General features: G+C 43.6%; 1 protein-coding gene across 2 annotated transcripts in view; it reads right to left on the bottom strand.

Moving 5' to 3' along the window:
- The window catches only part of il1rapl1b (interleukin 1 receptor accessory protein-like 1b), a 1,065,873-nt gene that overhangs the window by 1,030,312 nt on the left and 17,399 nt on the right, over positions 1-18,162 (bottom strand). The gene's annotated exons all lie outside the window — the stretch shown is intronic.

The raw sequence follows: 18,162 nt of genomic DNA, 5'->3' as shown, positions 1-18,162 counted from the left end.
AAGATGGGGCAGGAAAATTGACTTATCTACAAATTTGAAAGCAACTGATTAGTGTCCAATGTAAACCAATTTAATCCAGTGAGGTCGAGGAACAAACATGACATCTGTCACTTATCGCTGGGGCAGCTTACAACCCAGCAGTATGAACGTATCACCTTTTATTTTTCTCCAGAGACGCTGCCTGACCCGCTGAGTTACTCCAGCATTTGGTGTCTATCTTCAGAATAAACCAGCATCTGCAGTTCCTTGTTATACAATACTTCTATTAGCCTTTTTTGCCTTGCACGTTCAACGTGATGATCATCCTTAATAATTACTTGGATTCCACAGAATTTAGGTCCTGTATTTCTCTCATTTTTTTAAAACTACTTCTGCATTTGGCCAATCCAATTATAGAACCATGAGCATAAGTGTGTACATACGTGCGTGTTAAAAATCCCTCCAATTTTCTTCCTTGCACCGCAGTTCTACCTATGGGGTTTTGATTAAGATACTGGATTAATAGTTCAGAATCCTAGACTGCCATTGGGATCAGAGTTCAAAAGCAAACTCTGCAACTGGGAAATTTAAATTCAGTTAGCAGAGTAAAAATTTGAAACGAAACATTAGGATTAATGTTCATCATGAAGATATTAGATGGTGCTGAAAGTCCATCTGATTACTGATACCATACAGACAAGCAATCTGCCAATCCTACTGGCAAGCAATACCAGACCCATGGCAATCATAAGATCATAAGGTCTTACGTGATAGGAACAGAATTAGGCCATTCGGCCAATAAAGTCTACTCCACAATTCAATCATAAGCAATCTATTTTTCCCTCTCAATCCCATTCTACTGCCTTCTCCCCAGAACCCCTGGCACTCGTACTAATCAAAAATCTATCTCTGTCTTAAAAATATCCATTGACTTGGCCACAGCCTTCTGTGGCAATATAATAGACTCCTAACTGGCCATTTAAAGGGTCCAAGCACATCCCTCAGGTTAACAATCATGAATGCCAAATAAATTACTCTGTTAACTTTGAATGAACAACATAGCATTCTTTCCTGAGCCTTTACGACATTTGATATGAACTAGCACCTATGTAAAAATGGGACTCAGCCAAATGTCAGATCTCCAGAATGCACTGGTCAGTTTTGGATATCACACTGGTGAATACCAACTTCCTGGAAGGTCAGCATCTCTTTCACCTTGGATGAAAAGCTCTCTTCCCAGTCACATGCTATTCCCCGCCACACATGGCACATTCCGCTACCCGTGCAAGGATCTCCCAAACATGAAAGTGGAGCGTTGGGCAGAACTGCCTGCAGAAGGCACCAGTTACTCCTTAATACACTCTTACCACCGGGAAGAAGATATAGGAGCCTGAAAACTGTATTGAATGAATAAGTTTATTGGCCAAGTATGTACACATACAAGAAATGTGCCTTGGTGCTCCACTCACAAGTAACAACACGAACATACAGTAACAATTAAGAATAAAGCATAAAACATTAAAACATTAAGAATACAACATTACGGTTTAAACGAGCAAGTGAAATAAATTAGAGCAAAGAGACTACAGAATTTTGGTTATTGAGTAGAGCTACTACTCGCGGAAAAAAAAGTTGTTTTTTGTCTGGCTGTGGCTGCTTAGACAGTCCGGAGTCCAGAAATAATCATGACATAAGCAGAATTAGGCCATTCGGCCCATTGAGTCTGTTCTGCAATTCGATTATGACAGATCCATTTCCCCCCTCAATCCCATCCTCCTGTTTTCTCCCCATAACCTTTGACACCCTTACTAATCAAGAACCTATTCATTTCTGCTTTAAAAATACCCAATGACGTGGCCTCTACAGCTGTCTGTGGCAGTGAATTCCACAGATTCACCACCCTCTGGACAAAAAAAATCCTTCTTTTTTCCATTCTGAAGGTATGTTCTTTTACTCTAAGGCTGTTCCCTCATCCTCTTCACATCCACTCTATCCAGGCCCTTCATTAATCAGTAAGTTTCATTGAGACACAGACTCAGCTTCAACCAGGGAGTACAGGCCCAGACCCATCAAACGCTCCTTATACATTAACCGAATCATCGCCGGGATCATTCCTGTAAACCTCCTCTGGACCCTCTCCAATGCCAGCACACCCTCAGAAATGCGGTCCAAAACTGCTCACAGTATTCCAAATGTGGTCTGACCAGCACCTGAGAAAGCTTCAACATTTCATGCTTGCTTTTCTGTTCGAGTCCTCTCGAAATGAATGCTAACATTGCATTTGCCTTCCCTACTACCGACTCAACCTCCAAATTATTTTTTTGGGGGATTCCTGCACCAGCACTCCCAAGTCCCTTTGCACTTCTGATTTCTGAATCCTGTCCCCATTTAGTCTATGCCTTTATTTCTTCTACCAACGTGCACAAATGTACTTTTTGCTATGCTCTATTCCATTTTTCATTTCTTTGTCCACTCTCCCAAACTGTCCAAGTCCTGCTGCAGACTCCCTGGTTCATCGACACTGCCTGCCCCTTCACGTACCTTCATAAATCCAAGTGCGCATATACCCACAAACATGGCCACAAAGACTTCAATTCCATCATCCAGATCATTAATATGTATTAAAGGTAGCAGACAGCCAAGAAAAGGCACCCTTTATTCCCACTCTTTGCCTTCTGCCATTCAGCCAATTTTCTACCCATGCTAGTACCTTGCCTCTAATATAACAGGCTCCGATCTCGTTCAGCAGCCTCACATGCGGCACCTTGTCAAATACCTTCTGAAAATCCAAGTAAACAGCATTCACTGACTCTCTTTGCCAATCCTGCTTGTTACTTCCTGAAAGAATTTTAACGGCTTTGTCAGGCAAGATCTCCCCTCATCAAACCACACTGACTTCAACCTATTTTATCATGTGCTTCCAAATGCCCAGAAACCTCATGCTTAATGAGAAACTAAAATATCATCAACCAGTGAAGTCAGGCTAAACAGTCTATAATTTCCTTTGTGCAGGAAGGAACTGCAGATGCTAGTTTAAAACGAAGATAGACACAAAATGCTGGAGTAACTCAGCTGGTCAGGCAGCATCTCTGGCGAAACGGAATAGGTGACATTTTGGGGCGAGACCCTTCTTCAGACGGTGAGTCAGGGGAAAGGGAAACTCGAGGAATGAAAAGTTGCAAAGAATAAATGAATGATAGGTATAAAAAACAAATCAAAGCCAGCACCGATGATCAAAGAAAGGTGGAGCCCACAATGGTCCATTGTTAGCTGCAAAAATGTACTTTAAAAAAAAAAATCATATATGGTGGATCATAGGAAAAGCATCAATGAAGTTTCTGCTTAACGTCTGACTATTAGGAACCTAATTCTAATGGTGGCAATTCAGTTATCAAATGCAATCAAACTGCAGTAATTCATTGTATTTTGATTAATGTTGCTCACTCCGGATTCCTCATCATTTGTTACATGTTGAGCAAAAATTACATTGGTCTTCTGCTGGGGACATTTGTTTTTGTCCTAACCTCCTTCAGAAGGAAGCAACCTTCACAAATCCATCGCTCATTGTTGGCAAAGATATTAAAAAGTGAATTTTTGTTCAATATTTTGCTGAAGCAGAACATTTTTGACAAACTGACTAGGCAATACTAATTTGAATGAAATTTGCAGCAAATGTCAAGCAATATTACTTCTTATGAGTCAGCAAGCAATCAGATTTCAATCCTACGTGTATTGTGCAAGGTTCAAATATGCCATTTCAGTAATTTTATCTCCATGTATTAATAATCCAAACTGAGCTGCCAGAGCGAAAAAAAACTAGAGTTTCTGAGCGGATTCTGCCAATCTTTAATTCGCCATCCTGGAATCTTTGACAAACCTATGCAAGGACGATCAAGATGCAACTTCCAAAATTCTCAACCACCAGTATTGCTTTTTATTAACTTATTACAAATCGGCTAAGTGTTTTTTTTCGGAAAAACCTGCAACCTTTTAGCAGCTGCTTTCACCTTACTGCTTTGTGCTCTCTTCTTGTGCTTTAGACTTGAGATACAGCATGGAAACAGACCTTACGGCCCACCGGGTCCGCACCGACCAACGATCATCCCGTGCACAGGCACTATCCTACACACTTGGGACAACTTACAATTTTTTTACGAGCCAATTAATCTACAAACCTGGACGTCTTTGAAGTGTGGGAGGAAACCATCGCACCCGGAGAAAACCCACACGATCACAGGAGAAAACCCACACGATCATTCAAACTCCGTAGGCAGCACCCGTAGTCAAGATGAAACCCAGGTCTCTTGTGCTGTAAGGCAGCAACTCTACCACTGCAGCCTCTGTGGGGTTTTTTTACCATCTTGTTTGATATATTGTTTTCCTTCACTTAGGGTTCATGCTAAAATATTTCAAAATAATATTTAATCAGCTCTAGGTTACATTTCCAGTTGTCGGATGTTAGGTACATTTTGGGCAGAAACACGCACCACATCTAATGCTGCACCATTGAGTGGGAAAGACAGGGAGCAGATATTATTCAAGATTTTGCCTGGGAATTCTGTCTGCCACCTTTCATCCAACACTGGCTCAACATCAAAAGCACTGTGCTGGGTTGGAAACATCAAGAGTGCACTATATAAATGGAAATCATTATTTTGTTCTCTTGCTGGTCGTCACTGAAAAACAAATGTAAAAGTACAACAAAAAAATGCAGAATATGATGAAAGAGAAACAGAAAATATACAATAATGATCCATAAACTCAGGATCTCCCGTGCTCAGGATGAGAAAAATAAACATACAGCTTCTGGAGACACCTCGTGTTCTAATCATGCTCCATTCTGCACAAATTAAGATGGCAGAATCAGGTATGCAAATACCGAGCAGTAACGGTAAATTCATGGAATTAAAGATTTAGCCGTTTTAGATTGTGCTCTTCTTGTTTTTTTCAGATGTGCACCACATCTAATCTGTGCAGCACAGTGGCACAGTTGGTGCCTCACACCGCCAGAGACCCAGGTTCAACCCTGACCTTGGGAGCTGTCTGTGTGGAATCTGCACTTTCTCCCTGTGACCTCCCGGGTTTCTTCTTGATGCTCCAGTTTCCTCCCACATCCCAAAGACGTGCAGGTTTGTATGCTAATTGGCTGCTGTAATTCGCCATGAGTGCTGAGGGAGCAGATGAGAAAGTGGAATAATGCATGACTAGTGTTAAAGATTGATCAATGGTCAGCGTGGACTCGGTGGGCGGAAGTGCCCGTTTCCATGCCATATCTTTCATTCAATCAATTTAATCTAGAAATACTGAAACTAGTTCATTCACAGGAGGCCACAAGGTTTAGTACATCAGTGAACATTGGCAGTGAGCGGTGCTGAGGCAAGGGATGTGTGGTTCAGTTTGCTGACTACATCAAACACGGGAAAACTAAATAATCCAGATGTAGATATAATGAAAATTAATTTAGACATTTCTGTACTTTAGCCCCGACTCAAAAAATTCAATTTGTTACAAATCTAAATTTCATCTCCTACTTGAATTACACTTGTATATTCCAATCTTTATTTGGTACTCTGCCATATATTTCATTAAAAACAAATTCTCATGGTAATTGTAGTTTAGGTGGCAAAATTACAGCTTCTGAGCAGCAGGCTGAGCATTAAAATGACATTTGGAGCAGGAGGCATCAAAGAGTTGACCAGACCTTTACTGGAAACTTTCATCAAAGTCAGAGGCACATGCTGTGAAAGTGTATCGATTACACAGTGATATGGGCCACTCAGTCCAACTAAAGCTGGTTCTCTCCTCTTTAAATTCCATGAATCTCCTATCTGATATATTGGCGATCGTTTCGCTGAACACCTCCGCTCAGTCTGCCTAAACCTACCTGAACAGGAAAAATGTTCCCGATGTTGGGGGAGTCCAGAACCAGGGATCACAGTTTAAAAATAAGGTGTGGGCCATTTAGGACTGAGATGAGGATTTTTTTTTTCCACGCAGAGAGTTGTGAATCTGTGGAATTATCTGCCACAGAAGGCAGTGGAGGCCAATTCACTTGACATTTTCAAGAGAGTTTTATATCGCTCTTGGGGCAAATGGAATCAAGGCATATGGGGAGAAAGCAGAAACGGGGTACTGATTTAGGATAATCAGCCATGATCATATTGAATTGCAGTGTTGGCTCAAAAGGTCGAATGGCCTACTCCTGCAGCTATTTTCCATTTTTCTATCTCCCAGTTGCTAAACAAGTTAACTCCCCCTCCCCCTCTCATTCCCATTCCAGAATTTTCTGTCCTGGGCCTCCTCCATTTTCAGAGTGAGGCCCAGTGCAAATTGGATAAATTTCGCTTCGGCAGCTTACACCCCAGAGGTATGAATATTGACTTCTCCGACTTATTTATTCTACATTTTCCTTGAAGATCTCATTTTTGTTTGATGTCTCATTTCCACACCATACACTTCCTTCTCACTGTGTCTCCCTCTCCCCTGACTCACTTTGAAGGGCCTCGACCCGAATCGTCGCCCATTCCTTCTATCCAGAGATGTTGCCTCACGCGCTGAGTTACTCCAGCATTTTGTGTCCATCTTCCCCATTATATCTCAGCTTTGCTGTTTCTCTATCGATTCCATTTTTCTCTTAGACAATTTCCTTTTTAAAGCAAAAATATTTCCTTAACCGCTTGAAGTTGATGTGCATGGCTTTGCATTCTCTTGCTCTATGGTGGCACAGCGATAGAGTTGCTGCCTTACAGCGCCAGAGACCCGGGTTCAATCCAGTCTACGCATGCCATCTGTACGGAGTTTGTACTTTCTCCATGGGTTTTCTCCGGCTGCTCTGGTTTTCTCCCACACTTCAAAGACCAGGTTTGTAGATTAATTGGCTATGGTAAAATTGTCCCTAGTGCTTTGGACAGAGCTACATGTGTGCGGATCACTGGTCAGCACAGACTCGGTGGGCCGAAGGTCCTAATTCCGCGCTGTATCTCAAAGCTGAACTACATTTGACAACCCAGTGGTAATTTCCATGATCTCAGGCAAACATTTCCCAATTCGGAGAAAATCATGCAGTAACAGGGAGAACGTACAAATTCCGTACAGACAGCACCCATAGACAGATCGAACCTGGATCTCTGGTGCTGTTAGGCAGCAACTCTACCGCTGTGCAGCCCATAAGTGGGATTACATAGAACAAGTGTGAGCCAGTGACCGATGGTCAGTATGGACAGTGAGCTGAAGAGCCCGTTTGCATTTGATAACTCTAAAACCAAAAGAATCTGGTGGCCAGCCGATATTGAGAAACTGATAGACAATAGATGCAGGAGGAGGCTATTCGGCCCTTCGAGCCAGCACCGCCATTCAATGTGATCATGGCTGATCATTCTCAATCATTACCCCTGTTCCTGCCTTCTCCCCATACCCCCTGACTCCGCTATCCTTAAGAGCTCTATCTAGCTCACTCTTGAATGCATTCAGCGAATTGGCCTCCACTGCCTTCAGAGGCAGAGAATTCCACAGATTTATAACTCTGACTGAAAAAGTTCTTCCTCATCTCAGTTCTAAATGGCCTACCCCTTATTCTTAAACTGTGGCCCCTTGTTCTGGACTCCCCCAACATTGGGAACATGTTTCCTGCCTCTAACGTGTCCAACCCCTTAATAATCTTATATGTTTCGATAAGATCCCCTCTCATCCTTCTAAATTCCAGTGTATACAAGCCTAGTCGCTCCAGTCTTTCAACATATGACAGTCCCGCCATTCCGGGAATTAACCTAGTAAACCTATGCTGCACGCCCTGATATAAAATAAAGTGCAAATACTTATGCAAACATACATGGATTGTGGAAGCCAAGGTAAAGTATGGCAGGTGACAAATAGAGATTAACATGTCAAGACTCAACATTAATCTCTCAGCACCGACAAAACAGATGAACTGATCATCCATCCTGCTGCTTTTTGCAGGAGATTTTTGTTTGCAATCTTGTTCCCATGTTTTCTTTTATAGACCACCAATTATATTACAAATATTTCTGGGTTGTAAAATCCTTCCTGATATCAAGCCCGTGAAAGGCAGATTATTATCTGAATGGTGTCAAGTTAGGAGGAGGGGGAGTTCAACGAGATCTGGGTGTCCTAGTGCATCAGTCAATGAAAGGAAGCATGCAGGTACAGCAGGCAGTGAAGAAAGCCAATGGAATGTTGGCCTTCATAACAAGAGGAGTTGAGTATAGGAGCAAAGAGGTCCTTCTACAGTTGTACCGGGCCCTGGTGAGATCGCACCTGGAGTACTGTGTGCAGTTTTGGTCTCCAAATTTGAGGAAGGATATTCTTGCTATTGAGGGCGTGCAGCGTAGGTTCACTAGGTTAATTCCCGGAATGGCGGGACTGTCGTATGTTGAAAGGCTGGAGCGATTGGGCTTGTATACACTGGAATTTAGAAGGATGAGGGGGGATCTTATTGAAACATATAAGATAATTAGGGGATTGGACACATTAGAGGCAGGAAACATGTTCCCAATGTTGGGGGAGTCCAGAACAAGGGGCCACAGTTTAAGAATAAGGGGTAGGCCATTTAGAACAGAGATGAGGAAGAACTTTTTCAGTCAGAGAGTGGTGAAGGTGTGGAATTCTCTGCCTCAGAAGGCAGTGGAGGCCAGTTCGTTGGATGCTTTCAAGAGAGAGCTGGATGGAGCTCTTAAGGATAGCGGAGTGAGGGGGTATGGGGAGAAGGCAGGAACGGGGTACTGATTGAGAGTGATCAGCCATGATCGCATTGAATGGCGGTGCTGGCTCGAAGGGCTGAATGGCCTACTCCTGCACCTATTGTCTATTGTCTATTGTCTCCCCTCCCTTTCCTGTGTGTATGCCTATGTGTCAGCAGAGAACGTGTAGGAAGGAACTGCAGATGCATGCTTACACTGAAAGCGGAAGCAAAATGCTGGAGTAACCCAGCGGGACTGGCAGCATCTCTGGGGAGAAGGAATGGGTGATATTTCAGGTCGACTCCCATCTTCTGAAAGAGTCGAGAACCAAAACATTACCCATTCCTTCTCTGCAAAGATAATGTCTGCCCCACTGAGTTACTCCAGCATTTTGTGTCTATCTGTCGACAGAGAACGTTGGACAAGTGATAAGAGCATTGCCCAGTGGTTTCAGAGAAGTGCACAGTTTCAGTTGAAGTCATACAGCAGGAAATAGGCCCTTCAGCCCAAAATACCCATGCCAACCAAGATGCCCAATCTACACTAGCCCCACCTGCCCGCATTTGGCCCACATCCCTCTAAACCTTTCCTATCAATGTACCTGTCCAAATGGTTTTGTAATACCTGCCTCAACTATCTCCTCTGTCAACTTGGTCAATATACTCAACACACTCTGTGAATGGAGGTATTAGAAGAAGCTGGAAAGTCAGCCAGAGAAGGTTCCACCAAGGAAGTCAAGAACATGTCTTTCTAGTTCATATCTGTTCCCTTCTGGTTTATGACAATTTGTTATGCAAGCTGAGAAATAGTCTTGACAAACTGAAGGAAGGTAGAAACCTTGACAGTCATTTTGAAGCTACATTTCCTCCCATAAGTTAGTCAGCATTTTGCATTGATTTTAGGATTGCAGCTCCCTGAATAATGCATAGCCAAGCAATTTTAATGTGAAATTGCAGGTATCGCCTGTTGGAAAATGGGTATTCATCATAAGCAGCAGAATAGTTGTAATTCTTTTCAGGAGGGGAATATACATCAGCTTGATCCCCAACCCATGTCCGTTTTACCGAGAGAGTGGTCTAGCTGATTTAATTTTCCTTTGGCAGCATCTGCAATGCACCATTTCATGCCTTTCCTTTGGGCTTACTTCCATATCAACTTTTCTTAGTATTTTGTTCCCACACTATAGAAAAAGATACCAATTTAAAATCTGAACAGCTGGAATCCTGCAGCAGGCTAGATAAAGATGCCAAGTTAGAAGCCTAAGATTTGAACGATTTAATTATATAAATATACATCTTGTACAAATTGGCAAAATCATTCAATGTATGAGGAAACCTGAGCCTAAGCAGCAAGCGTTCCAAGGGCAGATGTTTACCAACCTTGGAATAAGAAGTTAATACATCACAGGGCGGCACAGCAAAGCAGCAGTAGAGCTGCAGTCTCACAGCACCAAGACCCAGGTTTGATCCTGAATATGGGTGCTGTCCGTGTGGAGTTTGAACGTTCTCCCTGTGACCACGTGGGTTTACTCCGGGTGCTCTGGTTTCCTCCCACACTCCAATTATGTGCAGGTTTGTAGGTTAATTGGCTTAAGTAAAAATTGTCCCTAGTGTGTAGGACACAGAACTCATGTAAGGATGATCGTTGGTCAAAGCCAAAGGGTCCGTTTCCATGCTGTATCTGTAATCTGTAAACTAAACTAAATATCACATTTGGTCTTAAAAACAACCAGTTTTTGTAAATGGTATTATACTATTTTGAACTATAGATTTTGCACCAAATGATCCAATGAGCTATAAAAGTGACTCCTTCAGCTGCAGTACTTGATTCCAATTCACAAGAATCTTTCAAATTAAATAGATTTCAAGTCTATTTAATGCTAAGATGGGGTATCTTGGACAGCAAGGATGAGTTGGGCTGAAGGGCCTGTTTCAGCGCTGTGTGATTTCATGACCAACATTAGTGCTCGTTTATCATCACCAAATAAGATGATCGTTTCATCTTGCAATGATCTCAAGAGAATCCACTTTTCTCAAGCAGTATTCCCTTTGCTGACCTTGATTCTTAAAATGCCAAATAGACCTTGTGCTTTAAATTTGGCTAAACATTTAGTGTGGTTTAGAGATACAGCGTGGAAAGAGGCCTTCCAGCCCACCGAGTCCACACCGACCAGTGATCCCCGCACATTAACACTACCCTGCACACTAGGGACAAATTACCAAGCTAATTAACCTACATGTCTTTGGAGTGTGGGAGGAAACCGAAGATCTCGGAGAAACCCACGCAGGTCATGGGGAGAACCTACAAACTCCGGACAGACAAGCACCCATAGTCAGGATCGAACCAGGGTCTTTGGCGCTGTAAGGCAGTAGCTCTACCGCTACATCACCACACCACAGGCTTGTGGTTTGACACAAGTAAAATTGATATTCCACCAACATTTTCCATGTCATTTATCAATTGTGGAGTGCCACTTTGTGGAACAATTTCAAAAGACAAAATTCTAATCCATCCCTCACTGGGATTGAGGAAGAAACGTGTTGGTCTATGTTAATAATTAGGATAAGATTATTAGAATTAGGAGCAGGAGTATGTGGCCATGCACCTTCATAGTAGGAATAAAGGCAGGAGGTAGTAGAATGAATGGGAAGAGGGTTCAGAAATCAGAGCTGCAAAGGGACTTTAGAGCGTTGGTGCGGGATTTCCTAAAGTTTAATTTGCAAGTTGAATCGGTAGTAAGGAAGGCAAATACAATCTTAGCATTTATTTTGAGACCACTAGAATACAAAAGCAGGGATGCAATGCTGAGGCTTTATAAAGTACTGGTCAAACCGCATTGGGAGCACTTTTGGGTTCTATATGTGACGAAGAATGTGCTGGCATTGGAGATGGTCCAGAGGAGGTTTACAAGAATGATCCCAGGATGATTAGGTTGACATATGATGAGCTTTAAACGGCTCTGAGCCTGTACTCGCTGGGGTTTAGAAGGATAAGAGGCAATCTCACTGAAACGTACCAACTAAAGAAAGGCCTGGATAGAGTGGGTGTGGATAGGATGTTTCCACTAGTGGGAGAGTCTAGGACCAGAGGGCGCAGCATCAGAATGAAAGGACACGCCTTTGGAAAGATGAGGATGAATTCCTTTCATCAGAGGGTGGTGAATCTGTGGAATTCATAGCCACAGACAGCTATGAACGTTAAGTCATTGGATGTTTCTAAAGCGGAGATTAACAGGTTCATGATTAGTATGGATGTCAAAGTTTATGGGAAGAAGACAGGAGAATAAGGATGAGAAGGAAAGATTGACCAGTCATGATTGAATGGCAGAGTAGACTCAATGGGCCGAATGGCCTAATTCTGCTCCTGTGATTTATGTACATAGAAGGCAGCCAGGCAGCCCCAAGACTGTTCTGCCACTCGATAACATCACGGTGTAGCTAATCTCTGGCTTCAACTCTGCATTCAATCCAATGCCCAAAGTCTGTGATTTCCCTCTAGTCCAAAAAATGTGCTCTCATCCCCAAGTAGACTAAATAACTCAACATACACAACCCCCTGGAGTTGAGCAGTGCGAAGATTCATAAACCTCAGGATAGAAATTCAACCTCATAGCAAACCTTAAAAGTCCAAGGCCTAATCTTGAGATTATGCCCATTGGATCGGAACCTCCCATCAAGACATCACAAGGTCCAAAGACATCACAAAGAGTTCAGTCATTAAATACTCCATGTTGGAAGAACATGCGTTCATGACTACTATAAAAGATTTTGAATCTATCTTCATGTGTAATGCAAAAACTTGTTGCTTCAACCAAGAAACAATAATCCTAATGTCTCTGAACACCAGTCATGTAGAGATTTAAATATTTAAATGCCTCATTTTCCCCCTGAAAAAGTAATCTTCGCAGATCTCATCATTTGCATTTTTCTCTACAAATTCTGATATGTTCATGATTTCAATAAATCTTTTCTAATGTATATTCTCCTTTATACATAAACTCACTCTCATTTTCTGTTCAGTGAATCAAACATTATTTGTCACTCGCTTTATTGCCAGGGAATGCAAAGAAATGCTGTTCCCTTGTCTTGTAGTTTTGAGATTGAAGGAGATAAAATACTAACTCTTGCTCTCCGATTAATCTCAAAACAGTCAGAGGTGTAGAGCACGGAAACTGGTCTTCAGCACCACTGGACCATGCTGACCAAGAGAGGGTCTTGACACGAAACATCACCCATTCCTTCTCTCCAGAGATGTTGCCTGTCCCACTGAGTAACTCCAGCATTTTGTGTCCATCTTCGACCAAGCCAAGCTTGTCCAGTCCTAGTCTGTGTCTGCCCCATATCCCTCCAAGCCACGAGTAAAAACAAACTGCTGGAGGAATGCATTTATTCACAAAATGCTGGAGTAACTCAGCAGGTCAGGCAGCATCTCAGGAGAGAAGGAATGGGCGACGTTTCGGGTCAAGACCCTTCTTCAGACTGATGTCGGGGGGGGACAAAAATGCGGGAATGCAGGTCAGGCAGCATCTATGGCAGAAAACAATGGCAGCCTTCTTAACATAACATAACATAACATAACAACACTTTATTGTCACTCGGCACAACACCGAGCGAAATTTCAGCAGTCACACAAAATACAGCAAAAAGAAAAGAACACAGGACACCCGACCCCAACACAAACATCCATCACAGTGACTCCAAACACCCCCTCACTGTGATGGAGGCAACAAAACTTCCCCTCTCTTCCCCCCGCACCCACGGACAGGCAGCTCGACCCCTACCGAGGCAAACGACACGCACAGCCCCCGCAAGGGGATGGAAGGCCCCCCGGCCGAGCCGCCCCGGGCACCGAAACGTCCCGCGGCCACACCGGGCGATGTTAAGTCCAACGGCCGAGCCGCACCGGGCATTGAAACGTCCCGCGGCCGAGCCGCACCGGGCACTGAAACGTCCCGCGGGCACTGAAACGTCCCGCGGCCACACCGGGCACTGAAACGTCCCGCGGCCACACCGGGCGATGTTAAGTCCAGCGGCCGAGCCGCACCGGGCACTGAAACGTCCCGCGGCCGAGCCGCACCGGGCACTGAAACGTCCCGCGGCCACACCGGGCGATGTTAAGTCCAGCGGCCGAGCCGCACCGGGCACTGAAACGTCCCGCGGCCGAGCTGCGCCGGCAATGTTAAGGCCCGCAGCCGAGCCGCACCGGGCACTGAAACGTCCCGCAGCCGAGCTGCGCCGGCAATGTTAAGGCCCGCAGCCGAGCCGCGCCCCGGGGAAGAGACCTAATAAAATAAAGGTTTCCCCCCGCCCCACCCCCCAGACTGATGAAGCAGAAGGGAGGACAGGATGGGGCAAGAACTAGAAGCTGTTAGGTGGAAAAGGGGAAGAGTGGAGATGGTAACTAAGGCTGGAGGTGACATGTGGAGAAGACAAAGGGGTGCAAGATGTTGGAACCTGATCAGTAGGGAAGATGGGGAATGCAATGTTGAGTGGGTAGGATGATGGGTAGATGGGAACAGGGCAGTGGAGGGGACAGCAGAAAACCACAATGCCAGGGAATGGGCTGGGGTCTCGTTCCAACATTTTCACCAGCTTCAATGTGATGCCACCACTCATCACATTCCCCCCACCCTCAATGTAGAAACAAGGAACTGCAGATGCTGGTTAATACACAAAAAAAAAAGTGCCCGAGTAACTGGGGTTATTGGAATGTGATCTCGGTTGTAAGAGTCATACAGGATGGAAACAGGCCCTCCAATCCAAACCTGTCCAAGATGACCCATCTACATTAGTCCCATTTGCCCTTGTTTGGCCTATGTCACTACACCTTTCCAATCTATGTACCTCAGTTCATAAGTTCTAGGAGCAGACTTAGGCCATTCAGCCCATCAAGTCTACTCCTTCATTCAATCATGACTAATCCATCTTTCCTTCTCAACCCCATTCTCCTGCCTTCTCCCACCTGTCCAAATGTATTCTAAATGTTGTTATACTACCTGTCCCATCTATCCCTTCTGGTTGCTGGTTCCATATACCCACCACCCTCTGGGAAAAAAGTTGCCTCTCAGGTTCCTATTAAATCTTTCCCGTCTCACCTTTACAACTTATGCCCTCTGGTTCTTGATTCTGCTACTGAGTAAAAGATTGCATCCACCTTATCTTACACCTCTCAAGAAGATCAGCTCTCATCCTCCTGCGCTCCAAGGAATTGTTCTAGCCAGCCCAACCTCTCCCTGCAGCTCAGTCCCACAACTCCTGGCAACATCTTCAAAAATCTTCTCTGCACTCTAGGTTGAATAGCTTCCCATTAATTCTAAAGATTTGTTTCATTTATCATGTTGTTTACAGAGTACTATGTCTACATATTCTGTTGTGCTGCTGCAACTAAAAAATGGCGTTGTTCTGTTCGGGACATTGGACAATGAAACATTCTTAACTGTGTGCTCCCAAGCCAAAAGGACAGCAATACTGCATCAAATAACATGTCCAACTGCAATTTAACGTTTGTTTCATTAATAAGTCTTAAGATAACTTTACACTCCAGCTAGCTGTTAACCTCCCTGACCCAAAAAAGGTTGATAAATGGATCCACAGTGCATATGCTCTATTAAGCAGCAGCACAATTTCCCGTCCTAATGATCAGGCTTGCACAAAACAAATTTCACCGAGATGAACATTCATCAACACATCGAAAACAATTAATTCCAAAACTAAATTCACAAGAAAACAATACTTAAGAGAACCAAGCATGACATATTTATCTTCGTATTCATTTGACCTTGCTCAAACTTTGACAATTCCTCCAAGCACAACCTGGAATTAAAATCAAAGTGTTGCAAAACCTTGGTAGATCAGGCAGTGTCGTGTGGGGGCGAAAGGGTTAATGGTTCAAGTCAACGACCCTTCATGCGAACACAAATGACATGAATTCTGATGCAGGGTCAGTGACCTAATAAATTCATCTCCATTTGTCCAACACATGAGCTCTGATCCACAGAATATTTCTTGCGTTTGCTTCATATTTCAGATTCCTTATATTTGCACTTTTTGTTTTGATTTTCAGTGCACGATGTGGTACTGCCACTTCCTGCAAATCCAAATCTACCTGCTGTCTGGAAGAAGCTGCTAAGCTGGAGTACAGCGGGCCGCAGACAGCAAAGGTGTCAACTCTATATTTGCAGAGCCAAGAGGAGCAGGTGCACTCACACCATCCCCGGATTACAACCAATTGGAGGGGCTGCCAGCCTTCTGTGCACTTTGCTCAGTCACAACAATGACCGCTTCTCCTGTTATCGCCAAGTCCCACGCTGAGGGGAAAGACCGACATTGCTATCTGCTGATGATTGCTGGGCTATTGTGCGTGACAACCTCCAACCTCGAAAACGATTGGGATAGAGAGAAGCATCTCGAGGGCTTCACTGATTTTATTGGGACCATTAGATTTTATTTCCAGAAAATCATTGCCCGGGAAGAGCTCATTGATTGCGGCATACCAGGAACATGTTCACTTGATTCTACATCCACACGACAGCATCATATTAAGTACATTCTGACAGCCTTTCTGCTGCCTTCACATATGGCAGGAAGGACAGTTTCAAGAGAAGACCCACCTATATTCTAGCAGTGGGCGTCGGATCAGGGCGAAAAGGTCAAGCCATACATGAAACTGCTGTGATGCACTGTACACATGTACAAGTATGTTTGTATTAAAATTTGAGCTGTATTTTATGCATTCCTTGATCTCGCTGACCTGCAACAAGCCCTAGGGCACTCCCGTTCACAGTGAAAGTCCTTTCCTGGAATGACTTTCCAAAATGCAGCAACTCACATTTATCCCAATTAAACTCGATCTGTCATCGCTCGGCCCACTTACCCAACTATCCAAGATCCCAAAAATAGACACAAAATGCTGGAGTAACTCACCGGGTCAGGCAGCATCTCTGGAGAAAAGGAATAGGTGATGTTTCGGGTCAAGGCCCCTCTCTCATTCTTGATAATCATCTTTGTTGTCTATGACACCACTTACCTTCGTGTCATCTTCAAACTTTGAGAGTTAGATATAGCTCCTAAGGCAAATGGAAGCAAGGGCTATGGGGATAAAGCAGGAACAGGGTACTGATTTTGGATGATCAACCAAGATCATATTGAATGGCGGTGCTGGCTCAAAGGGCTGAATGGCCTTCTCCTGCACCTATTCTCTATGTTTCTAAGTTTCTAACTTATTAACCATGTATTATACACATGCATCCAAATCGACGACAAACAACAATGGGCCCAGCATTGACCCCCAAGGTATACCACTAGTCACAGGACTGCAGTCCAGGCTCTGCTTCAACCATCTACCACTATCACGGTCTGCTTCCTGCCATCAAACCAATTACGTATCCAATTGACATCCACAATTTATTTATTAGATGAGCATGCCAGTAAATTTGATATGCTACACCTTTGCAAACTTTCGTTCTGGTTGAGCAGCAATTATATTGCCAAAGTGTTTGGAGAGTGCAAGCCAAAAGGGAAGCCAATGTACCCAAAATGTTGCTGATGCACTTTTACCTGATTGAGCTTGCACAAGTTCAAGTTTTCTGCTCTTTAGGATGGGGGCATGGTCATTCTGGAAAACACCAATCCAACTGGAATCAGTGAAATACGCAGGGAATTTACAAATGTGCCAAAGTTGAGTGGTTAAGATAGCTGATGTGCAAATTTCCATGCAGAGCTGCATTAGGAAAGTTCTACACAGGAGCATTAGAAGCAAAAGATGACTGAACTAGATGAAAAAATGGTTGCTCACAGGGATAGGTATTAATAAGTATCTCTGAGGAACAGTGAAGGGACCAATAGCTTTAGGGAGGAAACATGATTAAGGGTTCATCCATCTGAAAATGTGATCATCAATTGTGGAATGATTGAAACAGAGGGATACACTGGGGGCCAGAAATGGATGAGGGTCACTGGACTGAAGGTTATAGAGACAGAAAGGGGGAAGGAGGAAAAATAGGAAAACAAAATTAAATCCAAGGCCAGGCTGGATATGCAGCCTCTGTTCATGGTGAACTGTATTCTGTACAGCTTTGGATACAGCAGCAAAATATCATTTGAGCTCAGATTTACAGAGGGGCAAAATGAGAAAATGCGGTGAGGAAACCCACGGAATAGCCATAAGTAAAAGAGCCATATTTACACACACACACCTATACACACACACACATATACATTAAAAACAATATAATAGCAAAAATAAGTTGAATATATATATACCCGTCAGTGGTCATAATGTTTTGGTTCATCGGTATATACATATATACATACAGGCACACGCACACAGAACTTTTTTTCTCATTTATTATATTGTTTATAAGAGTTAGATATAGCTCTTATGGCTAACGGAATCAATGGATATGGGGAAAAAGTGGGGACAGGGTACTGATTTTGGATGATCAGCCATGATTGTATTGAATGGCAGCGCTGGCTCAAAGGGCCAAATG

This window comes from Rhinoraja longicauda, chromosome 12 (assembly GCF_053455715.1).
Source record: "Rhinoraja longicauda isolate Sanriku21f chromosome 12, sRhiLon1.1, whole genome shotgun sequence".
NCBI lineage: Eukaryota > Metazoa > Chordata > Chondrichthyes > Rajiformes > Arhynchobatidae > Rhinoraja > Rhinoraja longicauda.
The sequence above is the reverse complement of the archived record's forward strand: the minus strand, read 5'-3'. Positions and strand labels throughout refer to the sequence as shown.